We start from the raw sequence: 21,093 nt of genomic DNA on the forward strand, positions 1-21,093 counted from the left end.
TTGAAAGCCAACAGGGCTTGCATCCATGAGATCTACAAGACTATAGTGAATGAAGAGACAGTTCTTAAAGGGCTCACTCAGACTCACTGTGGCTACCCCTCACAGCACAGAGCAGAGGCAGTAGACTGAAACACCCATTCTTTCACTAAAAGAGGCTTATTTGCTTATTTTAAAACCTTCAGCCTGAGGGATAGGCTTCTAATTCATCCAGTTAGAGGAACATAAAGAAAAAAACAAAAAGTGGAGATAGCTCAAAGGACTTGTGGGACAACATCAAGAGGACCAATGTTCACATTATAGGAATCTGAGAAGGAGAAATGAGAGAGAAATGGGCAGAACAATTTTTGAAGAAATATTTACTGAAAACTTGCCTAACCTGGGGAAGGAAACAGACATCCAGATTGAGGAAGACTAGAATGTTTCAAATAAGAGGAATCCCAAAAGACCCACACCAAGACATATTATAACTAAATTGTCAAAAGTTAAAGACAAGGAGAGATTCTAAAATGCAGCAAGAGAGGGACACTGCCAATACAACAGAGTAGAAAGACCCTGAGCTCACCTCCTCTCATGGGTACACCAAAATTACAAGTATTTACAGAACTGCTATCAATGAAAAAGACTAGAGCTTCCAGAAAAGACTTTGTACAACTAAACATATAAAGAAGGAACTACAAAAAGAGATGGGTTGGAGGCTCAGAATCACAGTATAGTTAAGACCTATACACCCCAGGTGGGTGACACACAATTGAGAGATTAATTACAATTGCAGAGGTTCTCCCCAAGGAGTGAGGGGTCTGAGCCCCACATTGGGATCCTCAGCTTGGAAGTCCCATGCCAGGAAGACAAGCCCCCAGACTGTTTGGCTTTCAGGGCCAGTGGGGTTTACTTCCAGGAGACCGCGGGAGGGCTGTGGGAAATAGAGACTCCACTCTTAAAACAGTGCACACAAAATTTCACATGCTCTGGGACCCAAGGCAGAAGCACTAATTTGAAAGGAGCCTAGGTGAGACCTACCTGCTGATCTTAGAGAGTCTTCCAAAGAGGCAGGAGGAAACTGCAGCTCATGCTGGGGACATAGACACTGGCAGCAGCCATTTTGGGGAGCTCATTCTACTACGTGGACAGTGGTCATTTTTGAATCCTTCCTCTAGTTTATTAGCCTCAGGACCAAGTCCTGCCACAGACCACCAGCCTGTAGGCACCAGTGCTGGGATACCTCAGGCCTCACAATTAACTGGGGGGGGGACACAGCCCCATCCATCAGCAGATAGGCTGCCTTAAGACCACCTGAGCCCACAGCTGCCCCTGGACATGGCCCTGGCCCCACTCACCAATGCACAGGCACTAGACCCAAGACCCCCAGGACAATGCAGCCAGACCCCAGGACCCAGCTCTGCCTGCCAGTGAGGTGGCACTAGCCCCAGGACCTAGCTTTACCTGCTGGTGGGTGGGCACCAGCCCCATGATATCCTGTACCCTGACTCCACCCATCAGTGAACCAGGCACCAATGGTTCTGTAGCCGGCCACCTCGTGACCTGGCCCTGCCACCAGTGGCCAGTAGCCTCTACACAAGGCATGGCCTGACAACAACCAGACTGGGGGCCAGCCATGCCTACCACACTGCCCACAGTACTCAGCTCACCACAACAGAAGGACCCACAAAGCCCACACAGGCGGCACCCCTAGAGCATATAACTCTGGTCACACACACACACACACACACACACACACACACACACACACACACACCTCATGGTAACCACAAACTAAAAGTCTCTAACAGATACACATACGAAAAAGAAAAAAGAATCCAAATGTACCACTAAAGATACCAATCAAGTCACCAGGGAAGAGAACAAAAGAAGAAATGAACAAAACAGAACTATAAAAACAACCCAACAAGCAATTAACAAAATACATATCAATAAATACCCTAAATGTAAATGAACTAAATGTTCCAATCAAAAGACAGAGAGTGGATAAATGAATAAAAAAAAGAAGAACCGTATATATGCTATATACAAGAGACTCATTTAAGATCTAAAGACACACAGACTAAAAATGAGAGGATAGAAAAAGGTATTCCATGCAAACAGAAATCAAAAGAAAGCTGGGGTAGCAATACTTACATCAGACAAAATAGAATTTAAAACAAAGACTGTTACAAGAAACAAAGAAGAATATTACATAAGGATCAAGGGATAAATCCAAGAAAAAGATATAACAATTATAAATATATATGCACCCAATGTAGTACTACCTAAATACATAAAGCAAATATTAACATGCATAAAGAAAGAAATTGACAGCACAATAAAAACAGAAGTGAAAAAGGAGAGTTACAACCAGCACCACAGAAACACAATGATTACTATGAATAATTATATACCAATAAAATGGACAACCTAGAAGAAATGGACAAATTCTTAGAAAGGTACAATTTCTCAAGAATGAAGCAGGAAGAAATAAAAAATATGAACAGACCAAGTACCAGTGATGAAATTGAATCAAACAAAAGTTTTGATTCCAACAAACAAAAGTTCAGGACCAGATGGCTTCACAGGTGAATTCTATGAAGCATTTAGAGAAGAGTTAACACCTATCCTTTTCAAACTATTCCAAAAAAGTGCAGAAGGAATACTTCCAAACTGATTCTATGAGGCTAGCATCCCCCTTCTATCAAAACCAGACAAAGATATCACAGAAGAAGAAAATTACAGGCCAATATCACAATATCACTAATGAACAAAGATGCAAAAATCCTCAACAAAATATTAGCAAACCAAATCCAACCATACATTAAAAGGATCATACACTGTAATCAAGTGGGATTTATCCCAGGGATGCAAGGATGTTCAATATCCACAAATCAATCAATATCATACACCAAACTGAAGAAAGAAAAAAAAAGCTTCAGACAAAATTTAACAACCATTTATGATAAAAAAAACTCTCCAGAAAGTGGGTATAGAGGGAATATACCTCAACACAATAAAGGCCATACATGTTAAGTCCAGAGCTAACATCATACTCAATGGTGAAAAGCTGAAAGCATTTCCTCTAAGACCAGGAACAAGACAAGGATGCCTACTCTCACCACTTTTATTAACCATAGTATTGGAAGTCCTATCCGTAGCAATCAGACAAGAAAAGAATTAAAAGTAATTCAAATTGGAAAGGAAAAAGTAAAACTTACTATTTGCAGATGACATGATTAATATACATAGAAAATCCTAATGATTCCAATGAAAATATACTAGAGTTCATCAATGAATTCAGTAAAGTTGCAGGATACAAAATTAATAAACAGTTTGTTGCATTTCTATATTCTAAGGAAGAACTCTCAGAAAGAGAAATTAAGGAAACAATTCCATTCACAATTGCATCAAAAAGAATAAAATACCTAAAAATTAACCTGCCTAAGGAGGTAAAAGACCTGTACCAGGACAACTGTAGGATGCTGATGAAAGAAACTAAAGATGACATCAACAGATGGAAGGATACATTGTGTTCATGAATTAGAGGAATTCATATTGTTAAAATGACCAATGGCATTTTTCACAGAACTAGAACAAGTAATTTAAAAATGTGTATGGAAACATGAAAGACCCTGAAAAGCAAAAATAATCTTGAGAATGAAAAACATAGCTGGAGGTATCATGCTCCCCAACTTCAGATGATACTACAAAGCTACAGTTATCAAAATAGTATCATACTGGCACAGAAACAGACACATATTAATGGAAGAGAATAGAGAGCCCAGAAATAAACCCACAAATTTATGGTCAATTAATCTATGACAAAGGAGGCAAGACTATACAATGGAGAAAAGACAGTGTCTTCAATAAGTGGTGCTGGGAAAACTGGACAGCTACATGTAAAAGAATGAAATTAGAACCCTCCCTAACACCATACACAAAAATAAACTCAAAATGGATTAAAGACCTAAATGTAAGGTCAGACACTATAAAACTCTTAGAGGAAAACACAGGCAGAACACTCTATGACATAAACACAGCAACATCTTTTTTGACCCACCTCCTAGAGTAATGAAAATTAAAACAAAAATAAACAAATGGGACCTAATTAAACTTAAAAGCTTTTGCACAGAAAAGGAAACCATAAACAAGACAAAAAGACAATATTTCCAAACGAAGCAACTGACAAAGCATTAATCTCCAAAATATACAAACAGCTCATGCAGCTCAATATAAAAAAAAAAAAAACCAAACAACCCAATCCAAAAATGGGCAGTAGACATTTCTCCAAAGAAGACATACAGATGGCCAACAAATACATGAAAAGATGCTCAACATCACTAATTATCAGAGAAATGCAAATCAAAACTACAATGATGCATCAGCTCACACCAGTCAGAATGGCCATCATCAAAAAATCTACACACAATAAATGCTGGAGAGGGTGTGGAGAAAAGGGAACCCTTTTGCACTGTTGGTGGGAATGTAAATTGATATAGCCACTATGGAGAACAGTATGAAGGTTCCTTAAAAAATGAAAAATAGAACTACCATACGACCAGCAATCCCACTACTGGGCATATACCCTGAGAAAACCATAATTCAAATAGAGACATGTACCACAATGTACATTGCAGCACTATTTACCATAGCCCAGACATAGAAGCAACCTAAGTGCTCATCGACAGATGTATGAATAAAGAAGATGTGGCACATATATACAATGGAATATTACTCAGCGTTAAAAAGAAACGAAATTGAGTTATTTGTAGTGAGGTGGATGGACCTAGAGTCTGTCATACAGAGTGAAGTAAGTCAGAAAGATAAAAACAAATATTGTATATTAACACATATATGTGGAACCTAGAAAAATGGTATAGATGATCTTACTTGCAAAGCAGAAATAGAGACACAGACGTAGAGAACAAAAGTATGGATACCCAGGGGGAAAGGGGGAGTGGGATGAATTGGGAGATTGGGATTGACGTATATACACTACTGATGCTATGTATAAAATAGACACCTAATGAGAACATACTGTATAGCACAGGGAACTCTACTCAGTGCTCTGTGGTGACCTAATTGGGAAGGAAATCCCCAAAAGAGGGGATAGATGTATATGTATAGCTAATTCACTCTGCTGTACAGCAGAAACTAACACAACATTGTAAAGCAACTATATGCCAATAAAAGTTAATTTAAAAAAGAAAAAGACCCAACTATATGCTGCTTAGAAAAAATTCACTTCATGCTTAAGGACACACAAAGACTGCAAATGAAGGAATGGATGCAATGCAAACTAAAAAAAATGCTGGGGTACCTATAGTTACATCAGACAAAATAGACTTTAAGACAAGACTGTAATAAGAGACAAAGAAGGCCACTGTATAATGATAAAAGGGTCAATCCAACAGGGTATAAGATCTGTAAATATTTATTCACCCCCAATATAAGCACTTAAATATATAAAGTAAATATTAACAAACTTAAAGGGAGAAACAGACAGCAAAACAATAATAGTAGGAGATTTCAATACCACACTTTCATCAGTAGAGAGAGCATTCGGACAGAAAGTTGATGAGAAAACACTGGATTTAAATAACATGTTAGACCAGATGGACTTAATAGACATTTCCAGAACATTCCATCCAAAAGCAGCATAATACACATTCTTCTCCAACACACATGGAACATTCTCCAGGATAGATCATATGTTAGCCACAAAACAAGTCTTAATAAATATAAGAAGTTTGAAAATATGAAATCATATCAAGCATCTTTTCCAGCCACAATGGTATAAAAGTAGAGATTAATTACAATAAGAAAACTTGAAAATACACAAATATATGGATATTAAACATCATCCTACTGAAAAAATGATGGATCAAAGAAGAAATTAAAAGCAAAGTAAATATCTTGAGATAAATGAAAATGGAAATACAATATATCAAAACTTATGTGATGCAGCAAAAACATTTCTGAGACAGAAGTTCATGGTGATAAATGCCTACGTTAAGAAACAAGAAAAACCTCAAATAAACAACATAACTTTATACCTCAAGAAACCAGAAAAACAACAAATAAAATCCAAAGTTAGTAGAAAAAAGGAAATAACAAAGATCACAATGGAAATAAATGATTGGAGACTAAAAAGACAACAGAAAAGATCAATGAAACTAAGAGTTGGTTCTTTGAAAAGATAAACAAAATTGACAAACCTTTAGCTGGACTCACTAAGAATAAAAGAGAGAGGACTCAAACAAAATCAGAAATGAAAGAGGAGACATGGTAACTTATACCGCAGAAATACAAAGGATCTGGGCTTCCCTTGTGGTCCAGTGGTAAAGAATCCACCTTACAATGCAGGGGACATGGGTTCCATCCCTGGTCAGGGAACTGAGATGTTGCGGGACAACTAAGCCCGCATGCCACAACTACTGAGCTTGCGTGCCTCAACTAGAGCCCACATGCTGCAAACTACAGAGCCCACGTGCTCTGGAACTCACGCACCACAACTACAGAGCCTATGCGCCCTGGAGCCTGCACACCACAACTAGAGAAGAGAAAACCTTCATTCCACAACTAGAAAGAAGACTGCGCACCACAACAAAGAGCCCGCATGCCACAACGAAAGATCCCGCATGCCTCAAGAAAGATCCCGTGTGCCGCAACTAAGACCTGACACAGCCAAAAATAAATTAATAAGTAAATCTTTAAACAAAGAAAAAAAGAAATACAAAGGATCATAAGAGACTACTATGAAAAATTATACACCAAAAAATTGGACAACTTAGAAGAAATGTATAAATTTCTAGAAACATACAGCCTACCAAACTGAATCATGAAGAAACAGAAAATCTGAGTAGATCTGTTACTAGGAAGGAGGTGGAATTAGTAATAAAAAAATCTCCCAACAAACAAAAGTCAGGAACAGATGGCTTCACTGGTGAATTCTACCAAACATTTAAAGAAGAATTAATAACAATCCATCTCAAACTCTTCCAAAAAATATAGAAGAGGAGGGAACACTTCCAAACTAATTTTACAAGGCCAGCATTACTCTGATATCAAAACTAGACAAGAACACAACAAGAAAAGAAATTACAGGCCAATATTCTTGATGAACATAGAGGCAAAAATCCTCAACACTGCATATTTAATGCTCTGTGGAAATGCCCAGCCAGGGTGTACAACCCAAGGACAGTGCGGGGCTGGGCCCTACCAACAACTCGGCTCTGCACAAGGAAGACCTCAGCAGCAAGATTACAGAACAAAAAAGGCAGCAACAGAACAGCAACATATTTTCTTGCAGATTGAACAGAAATGCTTTCTGAAAGCAAAAATATATTGGATGAGCTGAGGAAAGAATACCAAGAAATAGTAAACTCAGAGAAGACCAAATCAAGAAATAGTAAACTTAAATTTGCATAGAAATGTGTGGCATTTGTTGTGCAGTAAGCTTTTCTGTTGAGCATTTCAGCAAAGATTTGAAAGAGGATTTACGGTGTAATCTTAAATGGTGGGGATCCAATAGTAGTAAACAGTTGTTAAAGTCTAATGTTAATTACCAGTGTTTATTTTCTGGTCATGTCCTTCACTTAAGAGGGGTGTTGACCGCCCAGCCTGTGGAAGATGAAAGAGGCAATGTGTTCCTGTGGAATGGAGAAGTCTTTAGTGGAATAAAGGTTGAAGCTGAAGAGAATGATACTCAAATAATGTTTAATTATCTTTCCTCTTGTAAGAATGAATCTGATATTTTGTCACTTTTCTCAAAAGTCCAACGTCTTTGGTCTTTTATATATTATCAAGCATCTAGTCATTCTTTATGGTTTGGTAGGGATTTTTTTGGTCATCTTAGCTTGCTTTGGCATTTTAGTAATTTGGGCAAGAGTTCCTGTCTTTCTTCAGTTGGCACCCAAACATCTGGAGTGGCCAATCAGTGGCAAGAAGTTCCAGTATCTGGAATCTTCAGAATTGATCTCAAGAATACTTCCATTTCCAAATCAGTTGTTTTAAATTTGTATCCTTGGAAATAACTCTAGGGAGGATGCTATCAAAGAATGTGTTAATAGCCTGACTCAAATTTCAGCAGACTTGTCAACATTTATATCAGTGGTAGCAAATGAAGCCAAACTGTATCTTAAAGAACCTGTTGTCCCTTTAAATATGACGTTGCCACAAGCTGCATTTGAGATCCATTGCAGTAGCATTTCCAGCGTCCCACCGACAAGAGAAACCCTTCAGGTCTTTCTTATTGATGGACACATGAAGGAAGTAGGTCAGCAGTTCATTGATGTCCTGAGTATTGCAGTCAAGAGACGTGTCTTGTGTTTACCTAGGAATGAAAACCTGACACCAAACAAAGTTTTGAAAACTAGTAATAGAAAAGCAAATGTTGCAATCCTATTTTCTGGGGGGATTGAGTCCATGGTTATTGCAGCCCTTGCTGACCATCATATTCCCTTAGGTGAACCAATTAATCTTCTTAATGTGGCTTTCATGACTAAAGAAAAGACCATACCAGCTAGTTTTAACAAAAAAGGGAGAAAACAGAAAATCATTGTGAAATACCCTCTGAAGAATCCTCTAAAAATGTCGTTGCTGCTGCTAGTCCTGGTGAACAATTCAACATACCAGATCGAATCACAGGAAGAACAGGACTAAAGGAATTACAAGCTGCCAACCCTTTTCGGATGTGGAATTTTGTTGAAATTAATGTTTCTCTAGAAGAACTGCAAAGATTAAGAAGAACTCGAATATCCCACTTCATTCAGCCTTTGGATACAGTGTTGGATGATAGCATTGGCTGTGCAGTATGGTTTGCTTCTGGAGGAGTTAGTTGGTTAGGGACCCAGTATGAAGCAAAACCATATTAGAGCAGTGCAAAGGTAGTTCTTACTGGAATCGGTGCAGATGAGCAGCTTGCAGGTTATTCTCGTCATCGTGCCTGCTTCAAGACACACGGGCCAGAGGAATGAATAAGGAAATTGCGATGGAACTGGGTTGAATTTCTTCTAGAAATCTTGGTCGTGATGACAGTTATTGGTGATCATGGAAAAGAAGGAAGATTTCCTTTCCCGCATGAAACTGTCTCCTTTCTAAATTCCCTACCAGTTTGGGAAAGGGCAAATTTGACTTTACCCCATAGAATTGGTGAAAAACTAATTTTGCATCTTGCAGCAGTGGAACTTGGTCTTACAACCTCTGCTCTTCTGCCAAAATGGGTCATGCAATTTGGATCCAGAATTGCAAAAATGGAAAAGAATAATGAAAAGACATCTGATAAATGTAGAAAGCTCCAAGTCATTTCTTTAGAAAACCTTTCTATTGAAAAAGAGATTAAAATGTAATATTTCATAGTGTAACATTTACTGAATGATGATTTTAAAAAAATAAAATACTCTGCTTCTTTGAAAACAAACAAAAATTCCTCAACAAATATTAGCCAACCAAATTCAATACATGTTTAAGTATACTGTTATCATAAATTTATACCATGATCAAGTATGATTTATTCCAGGCATGTAATGATGGTTCAATGCCTGCAAACCAATCAATGTGTGATACACCACATTAACAAAATGAAGGATAAAATCATATGATCATCTCAATAGATGCAGAAAAAGCACTTGACAAAATTTAACATTCATCCCTGATTAAAATGCTCAACAAACTGAGTATAAAGGGAATGTACCTCAACACAATAAAGGCCATATATTACAAGCCCACAGCAAACACTGTACTCAATGGTTTAAAAAAAGAAAGAAAGAGAGCTTTGCTTCTAAGATCAGAAACAAGACAAAGATGCCAACTCTTGCCACTTTTATTCGACAGTGGAAGTGCTAGCCAGAGTAATAGTCAAGGAAAAAAAAAGCCATCCAAATTGAAAAGGAACATGACATTTGCATCTATTTGCAGGTGACATGATATTATATATAGAAAACCCTAAAAACTCCACCAAAAAAAAAAAACCTGTTAGAACTAATAAATGAATTCAGTAAACTTGAAGGATATAAAATCAATATACAAAAGTTAGTTGCATTTCTATACACTAATAATGAACTATCAGAAAGAGAAATTAAGAAAACAGTCACATTTACAATTGCAAAAGAATAAAATACCTAGAAATAAATTTAACCAAGGAGGTGAAATACATACACACTGAAAACTGTAAGACATTGATGAAAGAATTTGAAGAAGACACAAATAAATGGAAAGATATTCCATGCTCATTAATTGGAAGAATTAACATTGTTAAAATGTCTCTACTACCCAAAGCAATTGATAGATTCAATGTAATCCCTATCATAATTTCAATGGCATTTTTCACAAAAATAGAATATACAATCCTAAAATTTGTATGGAACCACAAAGGCACTGAATAGCCAAGGCAATCTTGAGAAAGAAAGAAAAAGCTGGAGGCATCACATTTCCTGATTTCAAACTATACTACAAAGCTATAGTAATCAAAACAGTATAGTACTGTCATAAAAACACACATAGACCAATGGAACAGAATAGAGAGCCCAGAAATAAGCCCATGCACATATGGTCAATTACTTTACCACAAAGGAGCCAAGAATATAAAATAGGGAAAGGATAGTCTCTTCAATAATGGTGTTGGGAAAACTAAACAGCCACATGCAAAAGAATGAAACTGAACCAGTATCTTACTCCACTCACAAAATCAATTCAAAATGGATTAAAGACATGAATGTATGACCTGAAAGCATAAAACTCCTAGAAGAAAACATAGGTGGTGAGCTCCTGGACATCAGTCATGGCAATGATTTTTTGGATTTGACACCAAAAGGAAAAGCAACAAAAGCAAAAATTAAAAAGTGGGACTACATCAAACTAAAAAGATTCTTTATATCAAAAGAAACAATTAACAAAGTGAAAAGACAACTTATGGAATACGAGAAAATATTTGCAAGTCATTTATCTGATAAAGGGTTAATATCCATAATACATAAAGAACTACTACAACTCAATAGAAAAAACAAATTAATTAATAAATGGGAAAAGTATCTGAATAGACATCCTCACAAAGAAGACACACAAAGGGCCAACAGGTACAGGGAAAGGTGTTCAACATCACTAATCAGTGAAATGCAAATCAAAACCACAATAAGATGTCCCCTCACACCTGTTAGAATAGCTATTATCAAAAAGACAAGAAATAACATGTATTGGTGAGGATGTGGAGAAAAGGGAACCCTTGTGCACTGTTGGTGGGAATGTTAACTGGTACAGCCACTATGGAAAACAATATGGAGGTTCCTCAAAAATTAAAAATAGAACTACCATATGATCCAGCAATTCCACTTCTGGACATTTAACTGAAGGAAATGAAATCGTTAACTCAAAAAGATATCTGTACCCCTGTGTTTATTAAAGCATTATTCACAATAGCCAAGACATGGAGACACCCTAAGTGTTCATTAACACATGAATGGGTTAAAAAAATGTGGTGTGTGTGTGTGTGTGTATATATATATATATATATATATATATATGCAATGAAATACTATTCAGCCATAAAAAAGGAAATTCTATTTTTTGTAACAACATGTATGGACCTTGAGGGCATCACGCTAAGTGAAATAAGTCAGACAGAGAAAGACAATTACTGTATGATCACTTCTACTTAGAATCTTAAAAACAAAAACTAAAAACACCAAACTCATAGATGCAGAGAACAGATTGGTGGTTGCCAGAAGTGGGGAGTGGCTGAAATGGGTAAAGGTGTTTTAAAAGGTACAAACTTTCACTTATAAATAAGTCCTAGGGATGTAATATACAGCATAGTGACTTTAGCTAACCATACTGTATTATATATTTGAAAGTTGCTACCACAGTAAATCTTAAAAGTCCTCATCACAAGAAAGAAAAAAATTGTAACTATATGTGGTGATGAATGTTAACTAAACTTATTGTGGTAAACTAAACTTATTGTGGTAATCACAATACATACATATATCTAATCATTATATTATACACCTAGAACTATTTGTATGTCAATTATATCTCAATTTTTAAAAAGCAGTAATTTGAGGGTAGTTTTTTATGCAGCAATAGATAACTGGAAAATTATTTATTGTATTATTTCTTTAGTGGTTAACAGAGAGATCACAATATTTATTCTTGACTTAGAGTACATATTAAATATGGTTTCATAATAATGCATTTTTATTTAGTTCAAAATACAGCTGACCCTTGAACAACTCGGATTGGAACTGCATGGGTCCAGTTATGTGCAAATTTTTTCCAATAAATATATACTGCAATACTACACAATCCATGGTTGGTTGAATCCATGGATTCCTGGATCCAGAGGGTCAACGTAAAGTTATACATGGATTTTTTGACTGTGCAGGGATTGGCATCCCTAACTCCCATGTTGTTCAAGGGTCAACTGTATTTTCCTTGAAACTTTTTACTTGACCCAGAGATTATTTACAGGCATGCTGTTTAACTTCCAAGAGTTTGGAGATTTTCTTGATTTCTTTCCATTACTGATTTTCCACTTAATTCCATTATGATCAGGGAAAACATTTTGCATGATTTCAATTTTTAAAAAAATTTAAAGATTGTTTTATTACCCAGAATGTGGTCTGTCTTAGCAAATGTTTCATGTTCATTTGAAAAGAATGTATATTCTGCTGTTGTAGAGTGACATTCTATAAATGTGGACTATATCCAGTTGGTTGATGGTATTGTTGAGTTCTATATCATGCTGGTTTTCTTTTTCTTTTTCTTTTTTTAGGTCTTGCTGATTTTCTATTTGTTCTATGAACTACTGAGAGTAGAGTGCTGACATCTCTAATTGTATATTTGCCTGTTTTTCTTTTTCAGTTCTGTCAATTTTTGCTTTATATATTTTGAAAATCTATTGTTTGGTGCATACACATTTAGGACCATATTTCCTCTTGGTCAATTGACCCTTCTGTCATTATGTTATATCCCTCATCCCAGGTAAATGTTTTTGCTCAGATACCTACTTTGATATTGATATATCTACTCCAGTTTTATTTTAATTAGTATTTGCATAATTTATCTTTTTCCATCCTTCTCCTTTTGAGCCTACCTGTATTATATTTGAAATGAGAAGAAGATGTGGCCATATATACAATGGAATAGTACTCAGCCATAAAAAGAAATGAAATTGAGCTATTTTTAATGAGGTGGATGGACCTAGAGTCTGTCATACAGAGTGAAGTAAGTCAGAAAGAGAAAGACAAATACTGTATGCTAACACATATATATGGAATTTAAGGGAAAAAAATGTTATGAAGAACCTAGGGGTAAATCAGGGATAAAAACACAGACCTACTAGAGCATGGAAATGAGGATATGGGTAGGGGTAGGGGTAGGCTGTGACGAAGTGAGAGAGTGGCATAGACATATATACACTACAAAACGTAAAATAGCTAGTGGGAAGCAGCCGCATAACACAGGGAGACCAGCTCGGTGCTTTGTGACCACCTAGAGGGGTGGGATAGGGAGGGTGACACAAGAGGGAAGAGATATGGGAACATATGTATATGTATAACTGATTCACTTTGTTATAAAGCAGAAACTAGCGCACCACTGTAAAGCAATTATACTCCAATAAAGATGTAAAAAAAAAAAGAAAAGAAATGAGATACTTGTGTTTTTATTCATTCAGACAATCTTTGTTTTTAAATTTTTGTTTTGGGAACACATATATCTTATATAATAGTTGATTTTAAAATTTTTATGTCTACTATTTGTTTCCTGTTTATTCTGTTTCTCATTCCTCTGGTTACCCTTTCTTGCCTTCTTTTGAGTTATTTAAACTTTTAATTTATTATGTTTTTTCTACATCTCTTTGTATAGGTTTTTTAGTGCTTGCTATCAAGATAATGTTAGTTATACATCACTTTTTGCAGTATATAGAATCAAATTTTACAACTTTCAAAGTTAGCACCAGAGAGTCAATTTACCCTCCCTAGTTGATATGGTAGTTTTTTAATATAAGGTATTACCTCTACATACAGTGAAACCACTATCACACACTGTTGCTATTTTTGCCTTCAACCTTCAAACATATTTTAAAGAACTGGAGAGAAGTAGAAGTTTATAATATATACCCAGCTATCTACCATGTCTCTTGAATTTTTTTCATTCCAGATTTTCCAAGTTTCCTTCTTGGATCATTTCCCTTCTGTCTCAAAAACTTCCTTTAGCATTTCTTTTAAAACAGGTCTGCTGACAATGAATTCTCTTTGATTTCATCTGAGAGTGTCTTTATTTCACTTTCATTCATGAAGGTATTGTCACTGGATATAGAATTCTGGGCTGAGGGTTCTTTTCCTTCAGAGCTTTAAAAAATACTGTTTCATTCCCTTCTGCTTTCACAATTCCTCATGAGAAATCTACAGTCATTCAAATAATCATTTTCCTTTGTTCCCCATAAGTAATGCATCATCTATCTTTGTCAACATATAAGATTTTGTCTTTGCCTTTAGGTTTCAGTAGTTTTATTATTAAGTGTCTTGGCATGGATTTTTTTTTAACTTTTAATTTTATATAGTTGATTAACAATGTGTTAGTTTCACGTGTACAGCAAAGTGATTCAGTTATATATATACATGTATCTATTCTTTTACAAATTCTTTTCCCATCGAGGTTCTTACATAATACAGAACAGAGTTCCCTGTGTTATAAGTAGGCCCTTGTTGGTTATCCATTTTAAATACAGCAGTGTGTACATGTCAATCCCAAACTCCCTAACTATCCCTTCCCCCCTGGTAACCATGTTTGTTCTCTAAGCCTGTGAGTCTGTTTTGTAAATAAGTTCATTAGTATAAATTTTTTTTAGATTCTGCATATAAGTGATATTATATGATATTTCACTTTCTCTGACTTACTTCACTCAGTATGACAATCTCTAGGTCCATCCATGTTGCTGCAAATGTCATTATTTCATTCTTTTTAATGGCTGAGTAATATTCCATTGTATATATGTACCACAACTTCTTTATCCATTCCTCTGTTGATGGATATTTAGGTTGCGTCTATGTCTTGACTACTGTAAACAGTGCTGCAATGAACATTGGGGTGCATGTATCCTTTCAGACCATGTTTTTCCCTGGATATATGCCCAGGAGTGGGGTTGCTGTATCATATGGTACCTCTATTTTTAGGTTTGTTTTTTTTTTTTTTTTTTGCAGTGCAACGGAGCAACAGGCTCCAGACGCGCAGGCTCAGCGGCCATGGCCCATGGGTTCAGCTGCTCCGCGCCATGTGGGATCCTCCCGGACCGGGGCATGAACCCGTGTCCCCTGCATCGGCAGGCAGACCCTCAACCATTGCGTCACCAGGGAAGTCCTATTTTTAGGTTTTTAAGGAACCTCCATACTGTTCTCCATAGTGGCTGTACCAATTTACATTCTCATCAACAGTGTAGGAGAGTTCCCTTCTCTCCACACCCACTCCAACATTTATTGTTTGTGGATTTTTTGATGATAGCTATTCTGACTGGTGTAAGGTGATATCTCAATGTAATTTTGATTTGCATTTCTCTAATAATTAGCAATGTTGAACATCTTTTCATGTGTCTCTTGGCCATCTGTATGTCTTCTTTGGAGAAATGTCTATTTAGGTCTTCTGACCATTTTTTGATTGGGTTCTTTGTTTTGATGAGATTAAGCTGCATGAGCTGTTTGTAAATTTTGGAGACTAATCCCTTGTCAGTCACATCATTTGCAAATAGTTTCTCCCATTCTGTGGGTTGTCTTTCCATTTTGTTTATGGTTTCCTTTGCTGTGCAAAAGCTTTTGAGTTGAGTTCGGTCTCATTTGTTTATTTTTGTTTTTTTTAAATTTCCATTACCCTGGGAGACAGATTGAAAAAGATATTGCTGCAATTTATGTCAGAGAGTGTTCTGCCTGTTTTCCTCTAAGAGTTTCATAGTGTCAGGTCTCACATTTAGGTCTTTAAACTATTTTGAGCTTATTTTTGTGTATGGTATTAAAGAATGTTCTAATTTCATTTTTTTTTTTACATATAGGTAGCTGTCCAGTTTTCCCAGCATCTGGCATGGATTTCTTTGCGTTTACCCTGTTTGGGGTTTTCAAATCTCTGAGCTTTTCAAATCTCTAGGTGTATGCCTTTGACAAAGTTTAGGAAATTTTTAGCCATTAGTTCTGCAAATATTTTTTGTTGCAATAGACTGTTTATCATCTCCTTCCAGGAGTCATGACACATTACACCTTTTGGAATTGTTTCAGAGATTCCTGAAGCTTTGTTCATTTCTTTTCACTCTTTTTTGTTTTTTCCTTCTTTTGTTAGGACTAGATAATTTCTATTGTTCATCCTTGAAGATAATATATCTTCAAGTTCACTCAGACATTTTTCTGCCATCTCAATATTGCTACTGCCCTTATTCAGTGAAATATTTCACCCTCTCACTGTGGAAGATAGTACATATATTTTTCCATTCTAAAACTTCTGTGTGGTTCCTTTTTCCATTTTGTTTCTTTGCTGATATTTTCTATTGTCCATTTGTTTCCAAAGTATTCATCATTACTTCTTGGAGCATTTTCATCATAGCTGCTTTACAAGTCTTTGTCTGATAATTTCAACATCTCCGTCATCTCAGAATTAGTGTCTGTAGATTGTCTTTTCTATTTGAATTGGAACATTACAGGTTTTTGTATGCCAAGTAATTTTGATTGCATCCTGGACATTTTGAATAGAATGTTAAGAGACTCTAGGTCTTGTTTAAATCCTATGAAAAATGTTGATATTCTTGTTTTAGCACACAATCAACCCAGTTGGGTTCAGGCCAAAAATTCTGACCACCTTTCTGTGTCTAACGTCTAATGGTCTGTTAGACATTCTTATGCTGTATCTTATTTTATGTTCTGTATTTTATACCCTTTTAATTCTCTCTGTGAATTAATCTGGATACTTTTTATTCACCTCTTCTGGTTTACTAGTACACTGTTTTGCTGATTCTAGATAGTTCCTCAATCCATCTATCTAATTCTCAATTTCAGTCTTAACTTCCCTCCTCCCCTCAGTTCTAGGATTTTTATTGAAGTCTTCTGTATGGGTTCCAGCTCTGTTAAAATTACTTGTTATTGTTTGAACTTTTATTTTATTTTTAAAATTAATTTATTTTATTTAATTAATTGTTTTCTAAGCCCCCTGTGTGGGGGCTTTTCTCTGGTTGTGGTGAGCGGGGACTACTCTTCGTTGCAGTGCGCGGGCTTCTCACTGTGGTGGCTTCTCTTGTCGTGGAGCATGTGCTCTAGGTGTGTGGGCTTCAGTAGTTGTGGCACACAGGCTCAGTAGTTGTGGTGCACGGGCTTAGTTGCTCTGCGACAAGTGGGATCTTCCCGGACCAGGGCTCGAACCCATGTCCCCTGCATTGGCAGGCGGATTCTTAACCACTGTGCCACCAGGGAAGCCCTGAACTTTTAAATTTCAGTTATTTTGCAGTCCTCAGATAAATCAAAACTCTAAATTACTTGTGGGTCTATTTCTACTTCTGTTGATTTGCTTACTGGGTTTTTGTTTGTTTGTTTGTTTTGTAACTTTTAGATTTGATGCTACATATAATAGATGAAAATTTGTAGAGACCCTGAATGAAATTATGTTCCTCCAAGGAGGGTTGAGTTTTCTTTTGGCTTGCAAATAGAGTACCTATGACTCACTTTGATCCTGTCAAGAGTTGGTTTTAGACTACTGGGGTGCTCTGTTGCAGTTTTGCCCTTGCTCGTGGAATGTAGTCCTTATTCCCAAGGTAAGGGAAAGAAGAACAAGAGAAGAGCTCCTCTTTCAATTGTGAAGGATATTTTCACTGATTGTAGAGTTCAGTGTGAACCATTTTTTCTTTTCAGCATTTTAAAGATGCTGCTCCACTGTCTTCTGGCTTCCATTATTGCTAGTGAAAAGTCAGTTGTAATGCATATTCTTGCTCCTCTATATTTAATGTATCTTTTCCCTCTGGCTGCTTCAGAGATGTTTCTCCCCCTTTTTGATTTTAAACTGTTTGATCATGATGTATATAGGTGTGATATGTTTTTTTGTTTGTTTGTTTTTTTGCGGTACGCGGGCCTCTCACTGTTGTGGCCTCTCCTGTTGCAGAGCACAGGCTCCGGACGCGCAGGCTCAACGGCCATGGCTCACGGGCCCAGCCACTCCGCGGCATGTGGGATCTTCCTGGACCAGGGCACGAACCCGTGTCCCCTGCATCGGCAGGCAGTTTCTCAACCACTGTGCCACCAGGGAAACCCTTGCTTTGTATTTATTTTGCTTGGCGTTTTCTGACCATCTTGGGTCTGTAAATTGATGTGTTCTATCATATTGGACAAATTTGGTGCAGTATATCTTCAAATATTTTTGTCACATTTTTCTCTTTCTTTCTGGAACTTCACTTGCACGTGTATTTAAACTGCTTGGTCTTGTCCTGCAGATATCTGATGTTACATTTCTTTAATTGTCAATATCTTTTCTTTCTGTTTTTCAGATTATATAACTTCTATCTTTAAGTTTATTGTCCCTTTCTCCTGCCAATTCCATTCCATTGTTATGCCCATTCAGTGAATTTTTCATCTCAGATATTGTACTTTTGGTTCTAGATTTTCATTTGTTTCTAATGGCTTTCATTTCTCCACTGAGATTCTCCATTAGTTGTTCATTATGACCTTTAAATACTTGAACATAGTTATGAGTTATGCTAAAATTTATTTCCTGCTAGTTCCTCCAACTGAGCCTTCTCAAAGTCATTTTCTTTCGACTGCTTTCCCTTAAGTATGGATCACATTTTTTCTGTTTTTTCACTTGCCTATTAATTTTTTATTGTATGCTTGACATTGTAAATGATACAATGTTATCTTCCTTCAACGGGTGTTGGTTTTATCCTTGTAAATTCCCCTTGGCCTGTCTGATTTGTTTTTATTCTTTGTTACTGCATGTGATATGAGGAAACAGAATTTTGAATTTTGTTCTAAGACATGCTTTTTATACTAAGGTATGATCCTTAAAGGATGCCTTTCTGGCATCTCAAATGAATGCCTGAAGTGCTTAATAAGGTCTCTCTACCCCACTGAGCTGGAACTCCAACGTCTCTCAACGCTGCATGACATGCAGAAAGCAATTTCTGCTAGGCGTTAGAATCTTCTCATGGCTATATTCAGCCCAGCTCTTGACCAAGAACACATGGTGAATCACCATGTAGACTTTTGGGACCCTCTCTTTCACAGTTACCTATTTTCAGATATTCTACCTGCCAATTTCAGCTGCTTCAGCAGCCCAGACCTCTACTCCCTCTATCCTTAACTAAGACTACTGCTCTGTTTCCACTTTCTTGCACCCCCAAAAAAGTGTCCTTCAGCAGAAAACTCAGGACAGTTATGGGATAGTTGTGGAGCACACCTCAGGTGTTTTCCTTCTGTCAAAGATCATAGCTGTGTGCTGCCTATTACCCAATGCCTGAAAAGATTTGCCTTATCATTTTGTCCAGTCTTATATTTTTTTTCAGTAGGAGAACAAGTCACGCACCTATTACTTTCTCATGGCTGGAAGCAAGTCTTTGGTGCACATTAATTTAAATGCACACTGAGATTTAAATCATTGATATTAGAACTTTTCATAAAATCAATTTTTTTTTTTTTTGGCGGTATGCGGGCCTGTCACTGTTGTGGCCTCTCCTGTTGCAGAGCACAGGCTCCGGACGCGCAGGCTCAGCGGCCATGGCTCACAGGCCTAAGCCGCTCCGTGGCATGTGGGATCTTTCTGGACCAGGGCACGAACCCGTGTCCCCTGCATCGGCAGGCGGACTATCAACCACTGTGCCACCAGGGAAGCCCTCATGAAATCAATTTTTGACAAAGATTAGCTAAGAGTGTGCTTAATAAAAATTTTAGGAGTGACTAAAGGGGAAAGCGGTTAATGCCTTTAAGGGCATTGAAAACACACTTCAAATTTCAAACTTAATCTATATTATTATGTATATGATGCTCTTAGTTGGATAGACTTAGCAAGTAAAAAAGTTTTAATGATATATATTGTTTTTATTTGATATATTACCTCTGTTGTTATATATATGATACTACTAGATTTAGAAAGTTATATATATATATATTTTTTTTCTTTCCCATTGTTGACCTTTTAATACACAATGTTCTTTCTTAAGGTCATTGATTCTAAGTTGGAAATACTAGACCTTTGAATCACTGGTTAGTGAGTAGCTAAATTAAGAGTCACTGCGTTAGGAAGAAACCAGTTCAGATTGAAACACATATGACTATTTGGTTGAAGAAGTAACTGTCCATTTTTAAAGGGTGGAGATGGTTTGGTAGTAAATTAGTTCTCTCTCTGCCCTGGGAGATTAGACAAACAATGGATCTAACTAAGAAAATAGACTGACTCATTTGGCTACAATGTTATACTAAAGTTACAAGCAAACTAACATTAATATCCAGAAAGAGAATTGGGTCCCGTATACTGTAAATGAATTTTACAGTCAATTCAATGAGAATTCTCACTGAAGAAACCAGAAATCAGATATTGAATTCATAGATCTAAAGGCACTCTGAACCCTGTCTTTCCTAATTCATCATCTGCTATAGCAAGGCTATAGTAATGTGTAATTTACTTAAATATTTATCAACTCTTCCTTAGGATGGTAGTTTTTATTGGAGAAGTGAGGTTTGTAATAACTTTCTTTCCTCTTAATTTTCTTGAGCATTTCCCAACTTCTTCTAGTAGTGAACACTCTATCTTCAAAGTGCACAGGTACAGATGAGGAAGAAGAAAAGTCAGACCTGTTGGGCAGGAAGCGAAGTTGTACAGGGCTAGTAGTAGGTCATAAGTGAATAGGGGTGGAGAATGTGAGAGAAATGGAATCACAGATCTGGAAGGGACAAGTCACGTGGTCCAGACTGCCTCTAGACAGGTCGGGAAGGAGTGTTTGGGTGGACCTTTTTCACATCTGGATTTAGTTTCTCTTGAACTTTTTCAGCAGTTGCCATTCACCAAGGCTGATTTCTTCTCTGCAAGTCGTGAGGTACTTCTCCTGCCCCAGGATAAAGCCCTTTGGAGTGGATTTAATTAGTTTTGGGGATGGTCCTG

At 36.8% G+C, this 21,093-nt stretch overlaps 2 pseudogenes; both read left to right on the plus strand.

Annotated features, from left to right (window-relative positions):
• Positions 1-7,154: 7,154 nt before the first annotated feature.
• LOC116759106 lies at positions 7,155-7,342 on the plus strand (annotated as a pseudogene).
• A 73-nt stretch (positions 7,343-7,415) lies between these two features.
• Positions 7,416-9,332, plus strand: LOC116759824 (annotated as a pseudogene).
• Positions 9,333-21,093: the final 11,761 nt, after the last annotated feature.

Source organism: Phocoena sinus, chromosome 9, assembly GCF_008692025.1.
Source record: "Phocoena sinus isolate mPhoSin1 chromosome 9, mPhoSin1.pri, whole genome shotgun sequence".
In the NCBI taxonomy this organism is placed as follows: Eukaryota; Metazoa; Chordata; class Mammalia; order Artiodactyla; family Phocoenidae; genus Phocoena; species Phocoena sinus.